This window comes from Macaca thibetana, chromosome 10 (assembly GCF_024542745.1).
Source record: "Macaca thibetana thibetana isolate TM-01 chromosome 10, ASM2454274v1, whole genome shotgun sequence".
Classification (NCBI taxonomy): domain Eukaryota; kingdom Metazoa; phylum Chordata; class Mammalia; order Primates; family Cercopithecidae; genus Macaca; species Macaca thibetana.
In genome coordinates this window covers 41,910,296-41,922,818 of record NC_065587.1, presented here as the reverse complement: position 1 = coordinate 41,922,818, position 12,523 = coordinate 41,910,296, and positions in this window count along the sequence as shown.

The window sequence follows — 12,523 nt, the reverse complement described above, 5'->3', positions numbered from 1 at the left end:
GCACATGGGCCGCGGTGTGGTGGGGACCCAAGCTGCTGGCAATGTCCACCCCAAGTCGGGGCACAGGGGCTCTGTGGGCTGAGTCATTATGGAGAAGTGTCCATGATCAAATGCTTAGCTCTACCTCCGCCCGACCCCTTCCCTTTCTGTCGTTTTATGTCCTCCTCTCTTTTTTTCACCATTCCATTTTAGGGCTTCCCCAAACATGTGCTTCCCAGGACCCTGGCTCTTGGAGACGCCACCTTACTTCAAGGGTCTCTCGCTGTACAAAGCCTCTGCTGGCCCCTTGGGCAGCCAGACACTGCCCCCAGCTCCCCCTCCCCAGCAGCGACGTCCAGTCCACGCAGGTCATGGGCATCCATCCTGCCAGGCCACTCCCCCGTGGAGACGCCCAGCTCTGGGAACACTGTCCCCACACTCCTTTTGGGTTTTTCCGCTGCACTATTCCTCGCGCCTTCAGCTGAAATAATACAGGTGCCTGCCTCTTCTTTCCTGCCCTCCCAGAGAAGCCAAACATCCGCAGGAGAGGGGACATGGAGACAGCCAGAGCCCTTGTCTGGGTCCTGCCCTGCCTCCTCTGCCTGGGAAGCCTTTGAATCTGTTTACCCTCCTCAGCCGGCCAGGGTCAGGCCATGGGGTGCTGGCTCCTGCCAGGCCCACTGGCCTCACCAAAGCCACAGCTTGTCCTGCCCAAGGCCAGGGACCTGTCCTCTGCCAGCTTAAACCCTTCAAGGCTATTCTGCAGCGCATCCAACCAGCTTCTGCCTTCCCATCCACTCTGTCAGCCTCCCACCCACGATGGCAGAGGGAACGTGGTGGCCAGGGCAGAAAACAAACCCTGACTCAGAGCAGGGTCTCCCTCACCCTCCCTCCCCACACTTATTTGGCTGTAAATTTGTCAATTTGTCCTCCAGCATAGATTCTGGATATGAGCCCTTCTTGTAGGAGAACCCATCCTGATTCTTGCAGATGTCTCTTCCTAGGTGCCCATGTGAGTCCCTCACCCCCGAGTCTGCCATCTCCACAGCCAGAGGGGCCCCATGGAGATGGAAGTTAAGTCCCAGGTGTCACCTCTCAGCTCATGATGCTCCCGTGCATCCGCATCTTATGCAGTATAAAAGCTGAAGTTCTGGTTATGGCCTCGGTCTCATGACACCCGCCCCCTGCCTCTTCCCGTACTCTGCCTGCACTCTCCCAGAGAGTTCAGTCCCAGCCCACCAGCCTCCTTGCCAGTCCTCAGGTGCTGGGTCCACTCTCCCCTCCTGACCTGCACACTTGCTGTTCCTCCACATGAAACAGGCTCCTGCTAGACCAGCACATTACTCCCTTGTTTTCTTTAGATCTGTACAAACATTTTGCCTTCTCTTTGAGACTTTTTCTAACCACGTTATATTTACATTAGACACACTCTGTTATCACCATCACCAAGACCATCACCACCAACCATCACCACTACAATCATGACAACTACCATTATCATCACCATCACCACTATCATTACTATCATCACCACCATCACCACCATCATCACCACCACCATCATCATCACCACCATCACTACCACCATCATCACCATCACTACCACCACTACCACCATCACTACTATAATCACCATCATCACATCATCATATCACCACCACCAGCACCACTACCACCATCATCACCATAATTACTATCACCACCAACACCACCACCACCACTATCACCACTACCACCATCACTACCACCATCATCACCATCACTACCACCACTACCACCATCACTACCACCATCATCACCATCACTACCACCACTACCATCATCACTACTATCATTAGTGGAAAATGTCTTCATGTTTCCTGACAATGCGTTACGGGAAGACTTGGGATTACTGAGCAGGAAGTGGGTGCAGTACTGTGCCGAGCGTGGAGTGTGTGTTCGTTCTCTCCTGCCATCCTCATCACCACACTAGGAGTGGGCACAGCAACACCCCACTTTACAGGTGAAGAAAGAAACTGAGGCCGAGAAATTTAAATGACACTTGAGATTGCAGAGTTGGTGACGGGCAGCACGGAGCCTGGAACTCAAGCCGCTCCCCTCTAGAATCCACAGCACGGTGACCACCCCAGGCTGCCCCTGGGTCAGGGAGCCCAGCTCCTGGGTTGGCCTAGGACAGGCAGGCTCCAGTGACCCCTAGTTCGAGGAACGTACTTCAGAGAAGACTTAGGTCGAAGTTCATTCCCTCTCCCGGGCCCTTCCACGACTGCAAGGAGAAAGTTTCCACGGAGTGCGAGCATATTTTAACCCTTTTCTGACATTTGAATGGCAACAAACAGGAAAAAGGGAACCTCATATTCAGAACCTTCACAGGCAACCGTCTCCAGCCAGCCACACGCATAACTCGGCTGTGTCTTCATTTCACTTATTTTTAGGGGTATTGTCTATTTGTGGCATGTGATACTGGTTGCCCAAATACTGTAATTATTTAAAATTTTCATGTTAAATACATTTATTGGACTTAAGAAAGCACAGTGATTTAATTTAAAGAAATTTATGAAACAAGTGATAGTGGTACAAAAATGATTGGGGTTGATGCAACTCTATCCTAACCCAAATTCAGTAATAATAAACTATCGGCTGCCAAGGAAGAGGGAAACCTTGCCAGCCTTCAAGGACTTTATGTTCTGGTTCAAGGGTTCTCACCTGGGCATTATTGACACTGGGGCAAGTTCATTCTCTTTAAAGGGTGGGCAGGGGCTGTCCTGGGCATCGTAGGATGTTAAGCAGCATCCGTGGCCTCTACCCACTAGATGCCAGGAGCACCTCGCACCCTTTCCTGACAGCCAGACCTATCTCCAGTCATTGCCCAATGTCCCTGGTTGAGAACTGCTGACCTAGTTGCAGGTGGCACCCTGAGGAGGCCTCAGACACCCCCTCTGGCTGTCGACCTGCAGAGGAACGCAACAGAAAAGCTGCAAAGGGAGGAGGGCAAGCCTCAGTCCCATCCACCCACTTCCCCGGCCTCAGAGCTGGCCCGGGTTCCTCCAGGACCTGCAAAGTCCTTGCAGTAGGCAGCAGAAATGCAGGCGCTGTTATCTCTTTCGGATCCTGCTATCTTCATGGGATTTCTGTAGCTGAGTTCCCAGAGAGACTGCAGCTGCACAGTCAAAAATATCCATGCCGCTGTGGGTCTCGGAGCTGTTTGTATGAGCTGAGCTGCACCACACAAGTGGGGTGGGGGGTTGGGGGAGTTGAAGTTGGGGAGAAATTAGGAAAGAAAAACAACAAAACAAAAACCTTCACAAAGCAGATCCAAATGGGAAGAGAAATAGAAATATAATATGAAATACGGGAAGAGCAAAGATGAGAGGATAGTTGTTTCATCATTGGGGAATCTTTTAATAAGATGCCAAAAAAAATTCAGCAGAACAAAGGAGTATGGGAAAGGATGAGAGAGTGTTGACTGAGGACACTTTCCTGCTCCAACACGAGCCTGAAAGCAAGGGCTTCTCAGCTTTGGCTGCCTGCCGGAGTCACCTGGTTTGGAGGCGGGCGTGCTTTCAAATGGTACACGCCCAGGCCTTCCCTAGTGCCACTGAAGGTGTCGGTGGCCTGCTTTGTTGGAGAGGCCTCGTGTGATTCTGACATGTCGCCAGAAATGAGCATTGTCTTTTTTAATTTTTTTATTTTACTTTAAGTTCTGAGATACATGTGCAGGACACGCAGGTTTGTTATACGGGTATACATGTGCCATGGTGGTTTGCTGCACCTATCAACCTGTCATCTAGGTTTTAAGCCCCGCATGCATTTGGTATTTGTCCTAATGCTGTCCCTCCCCTTGCCCCCACTCCCCGACAGGCCCCAGTGTGTGATGTTCCCCTCCCTGTGTTCTCATTGTTCACCTCCTTCTTATAAGCGAGAACATGCGGTTGGTTTTCTGTTCCTGTGTTAGTTTGTTAAGAATGATGACTTCCAGCTTCATCCATGTCCCTAAAAAGAAATGAGCATTTTTTTTCTTTTTTCTTTTTTTTTCTGAGATGGAATTTTGCTCTTGTCCTGCCAGGAGTATAGTGGCTCTATCTCAGCTCACAGCGACTTCCACCTGCTGGGTTCAAGCGATTCTCCTGCCTCAGCCTCCCAAGCGACTGGGAATACACGAGTATGCCACCATGCCCAGCTAATTTTTTTTATTTTTAGTAGAGACAGGATTTCACCATATTGGGAGGCTGGTCTCGAACTCCTGACCTCGTGATCTGCCCGCCTCGGCCTCCCGAAGTACTGGGATTACAGGGGTGAGCCATGGCACCTGGCCCCAGAAATGAGCATTTTCTAAAACTTGAAAACCTACCAGGTGAGTCTCTGGTGCTGTTTCTATTTTATTTCTAAAACGTCTTGCTTGGCAACGTGGCATCATTTTTTCTTTCCTGTGATTTCCCTCCTTCTGCTTTTTTTCTTTTTTTCATTTTTAATGTTTCTGACTGATTATTGCCATTTCAGGGACTATGCCAAAGCTCTCTGAAGTAGCAAAATCCTCCTTATCTCTAAATCATCCCTAAGCTCCCAGCAATGGCAGGCAGCCCTGGGCAGGCCCTGCACCCAGCAACCTCTGCCCATAAGCACACATCTCCCCCAGCACGGTTAAACCGTGTCCACCTGGCTCCACACGCTTTCTAAAGGAGAAAAGAGGTAAGCCCTCCAACCCCTCAAATATACACCATGATGAAGATGTTGAGCCCAACAAATTACAGACAAACGTTTGAGATCAGCATGTGAGAAAGTGGGCTTGGCAGAACCTGTTTGGCCAGATGTTCACAGATGTTGCAGGAAAGGGGGCCAAATGTGAAAAGGCTGGACAGGGTTGACCCACAGGACTCCCCTGACTCTAAGCTGCAAATGTGCATCCCAAGCCTATTCCAGGGCCCCAAATCCTGCACCTCCCGAGTCTGTTTGACTCTTGGAGCAAGCACCTCTCAAGGACCAGTTAGCTTTGCAAATGCAGAAGCGGGATGCCTGGGCATAACCCAGGAACAAGCCCAGCTTCACTGAGACACAGACTCCTTTTTTCCAGGCTGGTTATGCTCATGCAAATACAGCAAAGTCACCGCAATGCAGGCCCCGGCCAGGACCCTGGTCTGTCTGGTCCCCACTGTGGTCTCAGTGTCCAGCGCGGTATCCAGTGTGTCTGGTCCCCACTGTGGTCTCAGTGTCCAGCGTGGAACCTGGCATGCAGATGTTGGGGATAGGCTACATTTTGGTAACGACTTTTTAAAAACAAATAAATGAGTGAATGGGGCCGGGCATGGTGGCTCACGCCTGGAATTCCGGCATTTTGAGAGGCTGAGACAGGTGGATCACCTGAGGTCAGGAGTTTGAGACCAGTCTGGCCAACATAGCGAAACCCTGTCTCTACTAAAAATACAAACATTAGCCGGGTACACTGGCATGCACCTGTAATCTCAGCTACTCGGTAGGCTGAAGCAGGAGAATCACTTGAGTCCGGGAGGCGGAGGTTGCAGTGAGCCCAGATCGCGCCACTGCACTGCAGCCTGGGCGACAGAGCGAGATTCTGTCTCACAACATATATAAATAAATAAATAAATGGATGGATGATAACACTGTGAATGACTTCATTGTCTACACAACAGTCACATGTCAGATCTTTAAGGAGGTGTTTTGTCAGAATCGCCTCTGTTTTGATGCACGTGAGATTGACATCTGGGGCAGCCAACGGGGCAATCAGGGAGACAGAACTCTCTGGCACCACTTTTGAGCTTGAGGGTCTGCTCCCATCTCTGACAATGGGATTCACAGCAGGGTGCAAGCAGGGCTGAGAATAGGATGAGGCAGGCGAGGCACAAGGATGCAAAACACTCAGCAATGTCACCTCCAGGCTCACGCAAGCGCGGGGCCGGTCTCTACAAGTGAGGCCTCCTTGATTCTGAGCCATGAGCATGGCACTTGGCTCACCATCGTCCTGGCCCTGCAGGTCTCAGGCAGCAGGAAAATACCAGGAAAACAGAGCTTGTCTTCCTGGAGTGTAGATTTTGTCCAAAGACTTGGCACGGGAACTAATTTTTCTGTTAAAAAGATACAGAAAAGATCAGAGAAGAATGCAAAACCGAAGAGTTTTTGAGATAAAACATGCCCCGGGTCCTAGGAATATAAGCCCTTGTTTTCACCTTTAGTGGGATCTGGGTAGAAATTTGAAAGAAGTTCCAATTAAACTGTTGATAAAAAGATTAGAAGACAGAATATGTGCTTATTGAATCTGCAGGAGACATGTACTGTAATCATCTTAAGATTCCTAAACATCAGAGCAGAGAAGAACAATGCACTGAAGTGGCCTTTGTCCTGGATAAAATTCCATGCTGCAGTTAAAAGCAAAGCTAGCTGCACAGGCATTGGTCTACGGAATATGACTGAGCAGCCTCCGAGTGCTGGGCTCTGTGCTGGGGCAGACGTGCAGCTGTGAGATCAAGTGGCAAATCACAGGCGAGTGCCTGGAGGAAGAGAGCTGTTACAGTCCTGTTCGGATAGTTTCCATTTCACTCCTCCTTCAAGACCCAGTGGTGACTAAAAGCCTGTAAGAAGAAGATTTTTGAATTGCAGATAAACCACGATAAGCTCCATGTATTAGACCAGGCAAGATATGCCTTAAGGACAACTCAACAGTGCTTAGATTCTCAAATTCTGAATTCCACTGAGTTTAATTATCTGAACATGACAACACCGTGAGGGTTCATTGATAAAACCTTGAGTTCTAGCAATGCTGCCTGTTCATTCATTCATTCTTCATCCATCCTTCCATGTGTCTGGCACTGTCGGGGCACTGAGATTCTCCAGTCCCCAACTACTCCTCAAAGCATCCAGTGGTGGAGACAGACACGAACCAGTGAGTCTCACACGGAGCCAGCGGTACTGAGGGACAAGAGCTCGGGTGCAGGGTCAGGGTGACAGTGAGATCTGCACCATGAGTGGATGGTGCCTGCTGGGGCAGGTCACTGAACGAGTGCTCAGCAGTAGAACAGGACCCTGTGTGAGAGAGAATCTGGGAGAAGCTTGGAAAGCAAGGTCACAGGTCCAGGACAAGAGTGGAGAGAGGCACTCACCTTGCACCCCAAAATTTAAGGGCACACAAAAAAACTCAGTGATCAAGATAAAGAATATTTTAATGATTTTAATGCAACACTTAGAAAACAATCAAAATTAATGTGAAACATTCATGATAAATAAAATATCAAATTTTAAAATCAGGACAGGGTCTCACAAGACCAAGGTCACGGTAAGGTGAGTGAGGCAGGTCATGCAGGTGCAGGTCGAAGCCCATCATGACCTAAAACTTTTATATCACATTTTTTGCATTAATTTTTATTTGTTAAGCATTGCATTATTGATCTTGATTCTGAGTAATTTCCACCCCTTTTTCCATTTGTGCACTTGTGGTCAATGCTCTCTCTCCCTACCCTGGTCCCACCCTCCAAGGACGAGGGATTGGGGAAGGAGGCAGGGGCCGGACTACATCAGAGGTTCAAGGGTCATGCTCCAGACACTGGGCTTTATCCAGCAGCATTGAGGAGCCACTCAATGACACATCCAATGTGTCTGTGTGACAAGATCGCTTGGGAGGAGAATTTGTAGTGAGGGGAGGGAGGATCAGAAAGAAGAGGGTGAAAGCAGTTAAGAGAGTCATGAGTATCTAGGCAAGAGGTGCAAACAATTTGGAGAAGACTGGTAGGAAAACAGTGAATGAATTAGAGACCATTAGGCAGTGAAATCAACAAGATAAAGGCCAGGACACATGGATTCAAGAGTATCACTTCTAATTTTCTGATGGTACAATTCACTGTGGCCATGATGAGCTTGGAGTGGGGTAGAGAGGGGGTCTGGGTTTTGGCCTATTGAAGCCCCGTTCATTTGCAGCATTCTAGTAAAATGATGAGCAGGAGGTGGGCAGGCAGGTCTGCAGTCAGAAAGATTTGGTTGTGTTTGGGTTGAAGGAATTGGTTTGGGAGGTATCGGTGCAGAGGTGGTAATTAGGGGAGTCACATCAAACAGGGGACCCCATGCTGTGGCTTGTGAAACATTTGGGATATACTCAAAAATGACCTGCTGTCCATCTGCAAGTCAAGCCTAACTGGGTGTCCTGTGTTTTTCTTTGCTACACCTGGCAGTAGCCTCAGTGGTGACTGGGGCCACAGGCTCTGGTGAGCTCACCTGGAAAGCAGGTAGAGAAGAGAAGGAACCTGGGAAGAAGCTGCTGGAGAGTCTGGCAGCTGAAGTCCCCGGACTGCAGGGGAAAGCAGGAGTCTGGTTTTGCAGAAGCCAGAAGGAAAGGTCGTTTGGTTACTGTGTCAAGCTGCCAAAAACCAGGTAAAATGAGAACTGAAGGCAGAGTGCTCTGGACTTGGGCATATGGAGGTCATGGGGCCTCTCACCGGGTGCTTTTTTGCAGAGGGCAGGAAGCCAGATGGGAGGGGCAGTGACGGGCACAAGGAGAGGTAGGCAGGAGCAAGTTGGCCATGCAAAGGTGAGAGAGTCAGGGCAGCGGCTGAGGGAGGTAGGGGCGCAGGTAGAGATGGGAGCACGTCCAGGTGTGCGTGTTCGTGTCTCTGAATCTGTCCCCTTCTCCATGCACAGCCCAGGAGCCCCCAGCATCTCTCCCTGGACAGTGCTCTTGGTCTCCCAGGGCTTCTGGTACAACCCCTCCCAACTTGTCACCATCTCTTCTCTCCTGTTCCCCACCTGGTGTGATTTTGTACATCCCCAGTGTCCTGTTCTCCCTGGATAGACCTCCCGCTCTCCAGCACGCCCCGGGGGACCCTCCTCCTCTGCCCTCACCGACCCCTCCCACACTCCACCACCCAGACACCCTGCTCTGTTTCACTTCCAAGCCACTATTCTTCGGATTTTCAAAGAAGTTGAAACCTTTTCCTTGGCCCCTAAAAGTCTCTTGTAGGCACTGTGTTTGGAGAAACAGGTCCTTCCCGGGGTTCCTGCTGAGCCATCCTGCATTAGTGCTCTCTCTGCCCTGCCTTTGAGGGGCTAGTCTCCCGCCCAACCTGGCCAGCCACCGCCCTGGATCACCTCCTCTGGCTCAGTCCAGCGGGCCAAGCTGATCAGCCTGGGAAGGAGGCAAGCTCGCCCCATGCTGGACAGATTGCAGTGGCTAAAAGAACGTGAACATGGCCATCTGCCTGGAGAGGGTAATGTTATCATCACCGGAAAATCCCAAGTAAGCTGGTGAGGCCACAGTAGATGCAGAGGAGAAGCCCACAGCCACTCACTGGGCATGAAGCTATGGATTCGATGCTAAGTCTGTCACCAGCAGCCGTTCCTCATCCATCATGGGGGTGCTCACTTCAGGGTGAGTTTAATCTTAGCATCTATTTTGCTCTCATTGTCCACTGAAATTATTCCAGCCCAACCAGACTTGTGAAAGGAATGATAACTCTATCAGATTTTTTAGTTCACGTTTAGGTTTTTCTTCAAATAGTATTTTGATGGGGGAAGTCACAGAGAATTAAATAACAGTTTTACAAAAAAAAAAAAAGAAGTGTTTTTTCATTATAGAAAGAGATCTGCCTGTGACTTACAATTAGAACTAGAAACAAAACATGGGAAACAAATGTATTTTTTGACATATATGTATTTCATTATCAATATATATGCACATATATATTAATATATCTTATATACAGAGATACACACATGTATGTTTACATATATCAATATATGATATCAATATATGCATATAGTGTGTGCACATGTACAAAATATACCTATTTTTATATACATTTATACAACTTTACAAACAAGGTTGGTTGTACCAAAACCAAAGGAAGTAAGGCTGGCCAGGCATGGTGGCTCATGCCTGTAATCCCAGCACTTTGGGAGGCCGAGGTGGACGGATCACTTGAGGCCAGGAGTTGGAGACCAGCCTGGCCAACATGGAGAAAGATGTCTCTACTAAAAATACAAAAATTTGTCAGGTGTGGTGGCGGGTGCCTTTAATCCCAGCTACTAGAGAGGCTGAGGCAGGAGAATCCCTTGACCCCAGAAGGCGAAGTTTGCAGTGAGCCAAGATTGCACTACTGCACTCCAGCCTGACAGAGTGAGACTCTGTCTCAATTGAAAAAAAACAAACAACAAAGGAAGGAAGGTGGACCACAGTACCCCACTATCAGTGTGGTAATCACCATGGCAATGGTCCTGGGATTCCTCATGTCCGGATGCTGCTTTGCTGAGCACAGGTGGCTTGTACCACACTGCTGCATTTTAATCATCACCCACTGGTGAGGACACTGAAGGTCAGTGCCCTTGTGACTTACTTGAGATTACCTGGCTGGGCTTGAACCCAGGTCTCCTCACTCCAAATGCCACAGTCTTTTCGATAGCTCCGTTGCCTCCCGGTGGCACACGCTTACCATTTTACAAACCCCAAACTTGTCCCCAAGAGGCAACTGCTTTAATTGTTTGATATCTTTTATCCCCCTTGCCCGGAATCTAACCGTTTTAAAAGGGAATACCTCGAACTTACAGCATTGGGGAGATATCTTCCAGGTGCTGGCTCGGCTGTCTGCTGATTGATAAATGCCAAGACTGCTCCTGAGTTGAGGCAGGAGATGGGTGCAGTCCTGGGAAGAAAAAGCATGCCTGGAGCGTCAGCTGACTGACGAGCGAAAGCCACGCTAGTGTCAAATGGGGTCACAAAAGCCACCTGAGCACTGCAGCATGTGCCTGTAGTCCCAACTACTCAAGAGGCCATGGCGGGGGATCGTTTGAGCCCAGGAGTTTGGAACTGTAGCATGCTATGACTGCACCTGTGAATGGCCACTGCACTCCAGCCTGGGCAACAAAGCGAGGTCCCATAACTAAAAAGGAAAAAAGTTATCCAGGGCCAGGAGACTCAGCCAGTCGACCCTCATTTTTCAGCCCTAACTCTGTCATTTAGTGTAACCCTTGAAAAGACATGCTAGGACTATGACCTGTTCTTATAATATTTTCAATCCTTTATGTGGCCGCAGATGTTTCTTGGCCCACACGATGGACCCGTCACACCCTGTGAAACCTGAACTACTCCTCTGGCAAAGTGCACTCCAGAACCAGCAGCTGGGACCATCCAGGTCACAGCAGCCTCAAATCATCTGGCCTAAAAACCCAGATTGGTGTTTCTTGAACAGCTCCTCCAATGCCAGTGCAGTCTTAGAACTCAGATTGCTGCAAAGCGGGAAGGGAATCTCCCTTCCCCGGGGGCCAGTGACCAGCTGACCTAACTGCCAAGGCTGCTGGACTGCTCAGTGGCTCAGCAGAGCTTATGTCCTCACTCACAAGGGACAAGCCTTAAAATCCAGTTCTGATATTCACTTTGAGGCTTTAACATATTGTTAGGGAAAAACCTGTTTAGAAATACATTTCTTTCTTTATTTATTATTTTATTTATTTATTTATTTATTTATTTATTTATTTATTCTACTTTAAGTTCTAGGGTACATGTGCACAACATGCAGGTTTGTTACATAGGTATACATGTGCCATGTTGGTTTGCTGCACCCATTAACTTGTCATTTACATTAGCTATTTCTCCTAATGCTATCCCTCCCCCCTCCCCCCCCCCCCGCACGACAGGCCCCAGTGTGTGATGTTCCCTGCCCTGTAGAAATACATTTTGAGTTAATCAAATGCAATCGAGAAAATGAGATGTCATCCAAAAAGTTAATGTAACAAAGATTTTTGAAAATAGTAATTCTCATTGCTGGGGATGGTGTGGTGAAATAGGTTTTCTTATACACTGCTGGAAACTCCTTCAGGAAAAACTATTTGTTGATGGGTGTGTGTGTGTGTGTGTGTGTGTGTGTGTGTGTGTGTGTGTGAAGAAATGTGTTAAAAACACTCATCCACTTTAATCAGTAATTCCACTTTTGGGAATCTGGCCCAAGACAATAATCAGGAAATGAAAACAGGTTCATATAAACAGGCATTAATCATGGCATTATTTGACTTTTTAAAAAATTAAATGTCCAACACTACCAAAGTGATTAAATAAATTATGGAATGTCCTTATGATGGACTATTTATACAGTTATTAAAACTGATGTTTGCATACTTTTAATGCAAGCATACTTTGATGTATGCAGAGTATTTTTTTAATAAAACGGAAACGGCGTGTTTGTGCCTGACACTGAGTGCAGACTGCATACACACAGCGCAGTGGCACTCAGCACAGGCTGTCATAGACAAGGACCTGGAAGAAAATATTTTGAGATTAATAATGGTCAGAATATGTGAAACTTCTGCTTTCTCCTTTATAGTTTTTTTGTTTGTTTGTTTTCTTCTACAATTTTAGAATTATCTTGATTTCCTTTCACTACAAGAAAAGAAATACTTCAATACATTAGTAAATATTTTGGAGTAGAGGAGACTTTTAAGAGGGTGGTTATGAGTAGTTGTATATTCACAATAGCAATATTCCCCCCTGGAGAGTGAGCTAGTAAACACGTGCTCTGTTATAAGTAGCTGTAGGGCTTTGACATTGTCTTTACATTCA